Below are 10,410 nucleotides of genomic sequence, written 5' to 3'. Positions count from 1 at the left end.
GGCCAGTGATCCTATGGTCCTGGTATGGTCCTCACAGGCAGTTTATGGCAAGGAAGCAAATGAATGATTTCTATAGAACTTTATTTCCAAAACCAGGAAGCCAGTCGATGGGTCAGAGTTTTCCAACCTCTGCTTCAGACAAATTGGTGATTTATTTTTCCTCATGTAACGAAAAGACCTGAAGCCGGCAGCTGTGACAGTTTAGCAAGATGCTAGTTGGTGCTGCCACCATCCGAGAGTCAGGTAGAGCTGGAGGATCCATTTCCTGTGTGATCCATCCTCACGATTGACAAGAACAACAGTCAGTTGCTTTCCTTGTGCTGTATTAGTGTCATCACAACGTAGAGGCTGGCTCCCCACAGAACAAGCTGCTTGAGAAAACTGAGTTGAAGCAATGCTTTCTGTGATGGCTTTTAATGTCCCCAAACTATTGATTTTGCTGTGTTCCTTTTATTGCCATAGATCACCCCCAATGAAATAACAGCTTGTAAGAGTCAAAATACAAGGAGGTGGCAGACATTACAAGACTTCTGAAAAGTGTATGGCCACAGTACAGGCCATATACCTGGATGTCAAGAAAGGGACCTGCCATCTCCAAAGAGAAGGACCTGACAGTCGCTCAAGATATTTTCTGTCTACCCCTATTATTCACTGTATTGTCTAATGAGAGCTGGGGAGGCTTCTGCTGTGAAAGATCTATCCAGTGTGTGGAGTTAGGCAATGTTAGGAGGTTTTGAAGGCCCAACACTAAGCTGAGAACAGCAGTGGTAAGAGGTGTCTTTGTACAGGTCAGCTAATGCTTGTTTGGTTTCTGGTCTCTGTTGTGGATCTGGCTAATCCTGAAAGGTTCCTCCACTTCACTGTGCAAACCAGATTGCCTTCCTTCTGGACAACTGCCCATGAGACCCTTACTTTTTTCATGTGTCTCTCAAAACAGCTCAAGAGATTTCAAGCATCATCAGCCACTCATCTCGGGCCAGACCTTCAAGCCAGCATCTCTGGGATATTTGAAATGTTTAAAGTCTCCTGATGGGTGTCAAGGATGAGAGCTTCTCCCATGAACACCAGACCCCTTCATTGTGACTGGAGCCAGGACCGGATATCCTGAAGGCCACCTCCAATTTGTAACTCATTTCTAGCCTGTGGTTTCTTAAACCACAAGTTCATCATCACCAACTCCTTACCTAGATCCTCCCTGGCCTGCATTTTGCAATTTCCATTTAATCCAAAGCACTTCATTTCATTGCATCATATTGAAAGATCCAGGCTGCAGATTCTGTGGTCACTCAGGCCCTCTTCTCACCCAGTAGCATCAGCACACTCCACAGGCTCAATTTCATCCAAGCTGTTGATAAATGTTCTGTCTGGAGAAGAGCCCAGTGGCATTCCCCCAGCGAATTCCTGTGAGGAATTTATCTGCCACAAATATCCTGGCATCGTCCTTATCTCTACAATTTCCCCCAGCATCTATCACAGCTGCTCTCGGGTCGTAAGAGCATCTGTATTTCTAGCACATTCTGTGATGGCATCTCAGGCCTCCTCCTGCTATTTTTTTCTCCTGGTTTCCACAAATCATTCTAGAGGCCAGCCCAGCATTCTCCTGGGGAAAATGGGAAAAAAAGAGAACTGAGTGCTTCAGCCTCTTCTGGGGCCAGATTTTGGCCAGACATTCATTACTGGCTGCTTCCCTTAGCAGCTGCATGCCCCTGGGCAAGTTGCTTCATGGCTCTGTGCCTCCAGGTCTCACTTGTGGAAGCAGGTAGGAGTACTTTCCTCCCAAAGTTATTGTAAGCATCAATGTGGATGTGGGAAGATACTTACCGTGGCACCTCCCGAGCACTAAGGAAGAAACGCCCGTTGCCATCACTATCACCATTGCTGCTGATGCTCCCATTATCCCAGCAGACATCTGTCCCAGGAGCGGTATCTCTTTCTTGTAACTTTTAGGGGGAAAAACTATATAATTCTTTAATTTCTTGTGTTTCCATCTTCAGGTTCCTAAGATGGACATTTTAGGTTACTGTTCTTATCTTTTCCTTTTTTTTTTTCTTCTTATTTAATGCTATGAATTTCCCCCTAAGCACTGCTCAGTTCATTCTGCAATTTGGCAAGTTATTTTCATTTTCATTTCTTTCTAAATATGTTACAATTCTGTCAATAACTTTTTTTTACCTGTGGAGTGGGAAGAGAAGAAAACGTGGTCAAGATATATAGCATAAAAATTCAAGTATGTCATTGAACCCTCAAATACTTGAAGATTTCTCCAAAAGATTCTTCCTTCATTAATTTCTTTTTGTTGTTGTTGTTTGTTTGTTTGTTTGTTTTGTTTTTGTTTGAAACAGGGTCTTTCTGCACAGCCCTGATCATCATGAACTCACTATACAAACCAGGCTGGCCACGAACTCATGGAAATATGCCTTCCTCTGCCTCCTGAGTGCTGGGATTAAAGGCGTATACCACAACACTGGCTCTTCATTAATTTCTAAAGTAATTATAAAGTACATTGTGTCTGTAATTACATTGTAATCTGAGAATTGACTATGTATAGCTGCTGTTATTTTAAATGTTTGAGGCACTGTGATATCTCCTGGTGAATGCTCCATACAGACTTGAACAAAACTCTGTATTCTGCTCTCTGTGAAAGGAGTATTCTATGAAAGTCATTAGAACAAGTTAATGAATAGTACTGTTGGGGTCAACTCTATCTTTATTGCTTTTCTGACTTCTGGAACTATAAATTACCACCAGAAAGATGTTCAGTCTCTTTCTTCTTTTGATTCTCTGGAGTTCTGCCTTCCGTGTTTTGGTACTGTGTTGTTGGGCACATTCATGGCTGTGTCCTCACAGAGAGCTGATGCATTTACCATTTCACAGCACTGTTCTTTTTCCATGACAACCTTATTTGTTCTGATGTCTGCTACTAACATTGGTACTTCAGCTCTCTCTCAATCAGTGTTACCATGGTATATATTTTCTCATCTTTTTGCCTTCAAGTTATCAGTCTTCATATTTTAAATGGGCTTGGGGGTTCTAGGGTGCAGTTTAGTGGTAAAGAACTTGCCCAGCATGCTCAAGGCCCAGAGTAGGATCCCCAGCACCACGTAATAAACAAATACAGAGGTTTCTTTCAGAAAGCATATAGTTGCTGTTATAGAGCTTAGAAAATACATTTAAACTAATCTAATCTCCCTCAAATAACTCCCTACCACTTCACCCAGAGTGCAGCTACCCTGTAAAAGCCAGTCTCAATTCCTCCCTCCTTTGCCTTGTGGCATTGCTGTCATTTGTTTCACTTATCCAGATGCTGTCAAATACTCTAGTACTATTGCTGCTTTCAATAGTTATGCTTTACTGCTCTAGAGACTAGGGCAGACTCTTTAGACTTTGTTTCTGTATCCACAAGTTCTGCTTAAAGAGAGACAAGACTTCAAACTCTCCTAAATAGGAAGTTACTCCCTGTTCTCTCTGGAGAGCAGGGATCCCATTAAACACAGAAAGAGCCCTATCACATAAACCACTATACTGCATGCTGCAGGGACATCATGATTGCAGAACTCAGACACAAGTGACTCTGACCTCTGCAGCTTACAGATGAGGAAATAATGACTCACAGGCTAATCAGAAGAGACCAAATACAGAAACTCTGTCAGATCCTTTACTGAGACCCTGCACAAACTGCTACAAAAGACATTTTCAAATAAACTGACAGATAACATTAGAACATGGACAATCAATTCAAGAACAGAACATTAACCACATTGGAATGGCAACTGTAGTAATGGAAGAGGGGGTTCCTATGTAACTTACCCTCAAATATGAACATTAGCCTCAAACAGTTCAGAAAAAGGAGGCAGAGAGAAATGGCGAAGCAGATGGTCCCAAATGTTAGCCACAGATAAGCTAGACAAATTATATAAGATATTCTTTGTAGTTACTGTAGCTTCCCTTTGCTAAGTGGAAATTACACTCAAATGGTCTTTTCAGTCTTTTAATATTACAGGTTCTAGACCTACATGCCTAGAAATCCCAGGATTTCCCTCCATGTTTTCAATGTCCTTTGTATCACTGAGCTAAAACTGCCAAGGTGTGATCTGTTTTTGTTGCCGAAGCAGCCTTTTGGGGTGGTGTTTCTGAAATAGGTGATTGTTGTCCTGGGGAAGGACTGGCATCAGACAAGCCTGCTTGGGTGCCCATTGTGGAGTTAGAGGATTGTGATTATGCCCAAGGCCTTCGTTCTCCCAGCCGAGCACAGACAAGGCTCAGCTTCCCCTAGGATTGTACCTGGGTGGGGGTGGGAGGCTCCTTCCTTGTCCTTGAGAAGTAGTGAGCAACATGGGAGGCAATGCCCTGCTGTCTGTTATCCATGTGCCTCTTCTGTTTTCTTTTTTTCCAGACAGGGTTTCTCTGTATTGTTTTGGAGGCTGTCCTGGAACTCACTCTGTAGACCAGGCTGGCCTTGAACTCACGCATGCTTCTGTCTTCCTAGTGCTGGGATTAAAGGCGTGCGCCACCAATGCCTGGCTCTGTTTTCTTTTTTAATGCAATATTTTAATGCTGTGGGAATTTCATGTGATTAATTTTTAATTGTATTGCTTCCTACCCTGCTCTTTCCCCAACTCTTCCCATATCCACCCCCATCCTCCATGCCCTTTTTTAGTTTTATTATTATTGCTGTTACATTTATACATATAAATACAACTTACTGGATCTATTTATTATTGTTTTTTAGGGCTGACTTCTTAGTCTTGGATAATGAATTAGGATCTCATCCCTGGGCAAGACTGGTTCTCCCCTTCTTAACAGTCATTAATTGTCTGTAGCTCTTCATCTAGGGATGGGTCCTGGTGAAATCTCCCCTGTCCATGTTGGCATGTCAGTTGGTGTTGTCACTGTTTGGGTCTTGTTTAGGATACCATGTTATAGAGATTTCATGGGTGTAGCTGCCCTGTTCTACATAGAAGACACAGTCTCACAGTAGATGCCTTGGTCCTCTAGCTCTTACAATCTTTCTGTCCCCTCTTCCACGATGTTTCCCTGGGCTGTAAGTGTAGGGGTTGTAGAGTAAATGTATCAGTTGTGGTTGAACACCCACATTCAGGTATTCTCTCCATTTTGGCTAGCATGGCTTTCTGTAGTGGTCTGTCTGATGCAAAAAGAAGACTCTTTGATGAAGGGTGAGAAGTACACTTATCTGTGAGTATAAGGCTAAGCACTTAGAATGCAGTCAGAAAGTATACTTGATCAGCAAAGTGGAGATTCAGGTTCTCCACTGGATCCATGGCCTCACCAGCTATGGGGAGTTGGCTAGGTTTACAGTAGCAGGAATGAGTTCTCACCTATTGAGCAGCCTTCCAACTAGACAGTGGTTGGTCACCTCCTTTACCCTGAGGATATCTTATAGTGTTTGGTCACTGTTGTGGTTCAGAGATATCACAGCTGGGTAGGACTGTTGATTTCTTTTCTCCCATGGAAACTCGCATAGCACCTTCTGATACTCTGAGAGCTAGTCCTCAAGGAGGAGGCTTCCAGGCCAGTTCCAGCTCAATTCCTCCAAGTCCTGTGTCCAACATGTGTGATATTTTCCACAATAGGGATTTATGTTTTCATTCTGGGGAGCAGCCAAAGGCAACAGCAATAGCCTATATTGTTGTATGGGGGGGGGTGCCTCTTGGACTTCCTTGACCAACAACTTGAATGGAGGTTTCTCATACTCTTTGATGTGGCTTCTGGTACTTGGGTTTTCTTATTGAACAGCAACATTCTGTTGTGGAATATTTATGTACACTGTAAAGTGCCTAAGGTGCCTTCTGATTGGTTTAATAAAGAGCTGAATGGCCAATCTCTGGGCGGGTTTCCAGGGAGAGGAAGAGGAAGAGGAGGAGAAACCTAGGTACATGGATTATGCCAGTAAGATGCCAGGGCACACGGAGGTACAAGATGGAAGAGAGGTAATGCCAGGTGATAGAACATAGATTAATATAAATGGGTTAATAGAAGTTATAAGAGCTAGTTGAGACAAGCCTAAGCTTTCATAATTAATAATATGTCTCTGTGTCTTTATTTGGGATCTGGCTGGGGACCCAAAGGAAACAAAAACTACAACACTCATATCTACTTGTGCCAGAAGAAAAAAAGCTAAACGCTGAAAAGAGTAGTATACCTTTGGAAACCTACCAAACCTCTCTCTACCCTGTATCATGATCTGACCTGAGCCCAGAGCTCTAGGGACCCAACTCAAACCAAGAGTTTGCAGGGAAAGCTTCATCATAATCATAACACTCCATTCTCCACCTCCATTCTTCTCTCATTGTGGCAGGACAGGCTGAGCTTCAGGCTTTTGAGCTGTATATGGTCCTCAGAGCCATCACCTGGAGGTCTTACAGTGTTCCTTTTGCAGGAAGCATTGCTACTAGAACAGACCGGCATAAGACTTGGAAGTCAGGTGGCTTGACGAAGGTCATACCTTTCATCACTGGCTTCAAATGAGAAGCAGGAGATGAGGCTTCCAATCAGATAATGAGTTAGGTGCTTGTTGCTCAAGCTTTATTCTGGAGGAACATCAGCTCTTCCCACTCTATGCACAGATTCTCTCAAGCCATTTCCTCAGCATGCCATCCTAAGCATCATGCCACAATGAAGCCAACTCTGCTTGATCAAGAGACCAAAGTTCAGTTTCTCTAAGATGCTACCAAAAATGACACAGGATCTGGTGTGCTGGCATTGCTCTCATGCAACTGCTCTGATTTTTCTGAATACCCTGACAATGGACATTAATAAACAAAAGCTTTGCACTATGTCTAAGCATGGAACCTTCCTTGAGGGTCCCAGAATTCTTCATTTCTCCAGATGTGTCCTCTGGATACATCCTTAGACAAGCTATCTGCTATTATCTGAATAGATACATCCCCTAGACTGCCAATCAAGCTTCCTTGAAAATTCCCTCAGACATCCATCTGTTCCTAAGGGTTTGGGATGTTTGCTTGGCTATGTCATAAACACCTTGTTGCTACATTTACTGAAGCATCCTTCACTGCTGAAGCTTTTTGTCTTGTCTGTTTTAGTAGACTGTGCATTTGGGCTCCAGGCCTTGGTGGCATTTATGCTTATGTTCCCAGAAACTATCACTCTAACTAACATTGGCAAATAAATGAATGATTCCCCAGAATCAGGGTCGTTTGTTTCAAGCCCTGGATCAGTCAATGTTTCTTTAATCTCAAACAAGTCAGTTGCCTTCTTGGTGACTCCACCTACGCAATAGTGATGGATTATCTCTAGCATAGAACTAAGTGTTCCAGCAAAACAATTCCCATGTACATTATGGTTTAATGGAGGAAGAAGGCAGCTGAGGAATTCTAGGGTGGAGTGGGGCTTATTGGAAGATTTAGCATGCCTGAACTTCTCTGCCTTCGCTGTTCATTGAACTGCCTGGGAATTTTCACTGGCTTGTGACACAGAAGCCCTGGGGTTTTCAAATCTCCCCCAGGTGACTATAATGTGCAGCTTAGACTGAGAATGCTGGCTGACTCTGGAACTTGAGTCTTCTCCTTTGAATAAGCAAAGGCAAGGAATTCTCGAAGCTTAACTAAATCAACATGGGCTGGAGGGTTGTTGAACCCAGAGTGCAGGATTTCACCCAAGTTGACTCAGAAGCACACAGTCTGAGACTCTGTTTCTCAGAACTTCCCAAGTGATTCTGCTTCCCTAGGGTCTCCATTCCAAGAACTACTGTGTTCGAAACACTGTGTGGCTTGTTCACCACTTCCAACAGTCTTTATTTATTTTTGAGCTTGGGCACACGTAGCTAGGTGGTGACTATATTGCATGGTGTGGTAGAAATACAGATACTTATAGAGCCATGAGGTATTTTTATCCCTTCTGTCAAGTAAAGAAAAAATGCATGCCTTGTCTGGCCTGTAGCGTAATACAGTGTGTACACACAGGACACTCACCTACCCAGCAGGAAATTCAGGACCTCAAAGCAGGCTTTGAAAGGGGGCTGGGTACACAGAAAGCACTTTCAGCTAGCCACAGGGGCAGCGTACATGACTCTGAGAGAGCAATAAAGCAATTTTTAAAAGAGTAGGAAAGTTCCCATAATGTTCCAAAGAAATGTACAGAGAGAGATGGTGTTAGCGTGTGTGACTTAAAGCCCAAAGACTATAGCAGTAGAGGCAAGGTTCATTTCAAGAGGAAAGAAATCTCTGGAACAAGACAGCCAGGCACAGGAGGATTTTGAAGAACCAGCAGTGTGGGTGATAGCAAAGCAGGTGAAGGAATGGCTAACAGAAGTCCATGAGACTAGAGAAGCAACACAACCTAGAGCTGGTAGCCATCAATGCTGTCAGCATCCCTGCACCTGAAGAAGGTGCATCTTGGAAAATTCTGCAGGAGAGGGAGGACTATCAGCAGTAAACTGTTCTGCCCACCAGAAATCTCCTTGGCCAAGTCTAAGAAGCAGTTAGGTAGTGGGCACAACCTCCCAGGCAAGAGCAAGGCACAGCTTGCATTGCAGATCTACAAACAGTAATCAGCAGGAGGGACAATGTGCAAAAGGGGAGGTTACAAGAACACTGTCCAGATCATGACTGAAGGTGACAGTCACACAAAAAAAAGCAGATGACCAGCGAGACATGGCACCATAGCTCAATGCTATTTTCATGAACTTGGTAGTCATGTGTACCAGAAGAGTGGGATCCTAAGTTTAGTTTCAAATCTTGGGGCTCTATCACCTCCTAATGGAGGTTTGTATTATGGCATGAATATGGAATGTCCTCATAGGGTCATGTTTTGAATGCCTGGTCCCCAGCTGGCACTTTAGGAAGTAGGACTTAGCTTGAAGAAGTAGGTCACTGGGACTAGGACACTGAAGGTATTTTATCCCTTTCCTAATAGCTATTCTCTCCATCCTTCCATCCTCCCTTCTACCCTTGTACATGTGCATTTGTGTGTTTCTGCCCCATGTTCCTGCTACTGTGACACTCTGCCCAAGCACACAGGGTCAAGCGATCATGGTCTGAACCCTTTAAGTTGTTTTTCTACCAGGTATGTGGTCATGGTAATGATAAAAGTAACAAGTGCAGATGTTGAGAGGCAGTTCTCTCTGGTGCTTCTTCAACTAAATTGGCTCTGAGACACCATTTCCAAGTTTGTACAAGGAGAGTGTCCCCTCGAAGATCAGGCAGTCTATACAACCAGGTCCTCAGTGTCACCTGGATTATGGATATTGACCCTGCATTTTCTATAGTAATTCTCAGCCCTATCCTGGCTCAGGGTCCCCTGTGTTCTGCCAGCAAATACAGCCCCCGAATACTGCAGCAGACTAATTGGTTGCTGGTCAATCAGGTAAAATGTCATACCCTTCACAGCTCCTGATTGTCACTGCCCTCTCTAAGTCTGTTTCTTCACTTAACCAGGGAAAAGCAGAGGGGCTGTGCCGAGCAGATCACTTGCAAAGGGCTGAGGCTAGCTTTTGGCCATGGGTAATTGCTCAAATTAATTACTTTATCTACTCCTATAAACAAACATTTGAAACTCAGAAAGGATAAAATAAGCATCATAAAAGTGCCCTTCAAGCCAAGGTATGTGATAAGACAATATAATCTGAATGAAATAAAATTTCAAAAGACCTCGAAATAATTTTAAAGGTGTAGTACAGACTGGAATTATCATGGGGTAACTTTAAGAGATTAATGCTAAAAGAAAAAAATAGAAAGACAAACATGTAAAAAGTCAGTTTTCAAGAATGGATGGCAGACACTATACGTATCCCAGGTGGATGTGAGCTCCTAGAACATTCTAGAATAGACTATTATACAGATGGTTTAAGAGACTGTGAGCTCGGGAGGCAGAGGCAGGTGGATCTCTGTGAGTTAGAGACCAGGCTGGTCTACAAGAGCTAGTTCCAGGACAGCCTCCAAAGCTACACTGAGAAACTCTGCCACAAAAAAACAAAACAAAACAAAACAGAGAGAGGGAGAGGAAGAGGAAAAGGGGGAGGAGAGGGAGAGGGGAGGAGGGAGGGAGACAGGGGGAGGGGGAGGGAAAAGAGGAGGGGGAAGAGGAAGAGAAGAGGGAGAGGAGGAGGAAGAGAAGAGGGAGAAAGAGAGAGACAGAGAGAGACATAGAGAAGAGTTTAATAAATTGGCAGGCAGGATGTGTTCATAAGGTAACACCTTGTGCTATACTATATTGTTTGACAAGATCATTGGGTTAGCCACCAAAATACTGTAAAATAAAATATAGCTTGGTTTCAGCAGATAAATGAGAAAGTACATAATACATCTACTGATCTGAAAGAGGACTTCTGTGGAGATCCAGTCCCTCCTGCATGTTGTATTTAGCTAAAAATTAAAACTAGCACAGGTCTGAAGATGACATGAAGCTGGGAGGAAGGACCAAGACAAGTGTTGA

This window comes from Mesocricetus auratus, unplaced genomic scaffold (genome assembly GCF_017639785.1).
Source record: "Mesocricetus auratus isolate SY011 unplaced genomic scaffold, BCM_Maur_2.0 Super-Scaffold_100004, whole genome shotgun sequence".
Taxonomy (NCBI): Eukaryota; Metazoa; Chordata; class Mammalia; order Rodentia; family Cricetidae; genus Mesocricetus; species Mesocricetus auratus.
The sequence above is the reverse complement of the archived record's forward strand: the minus strand, read 5'-3'. Positions refer to the sequence as shown.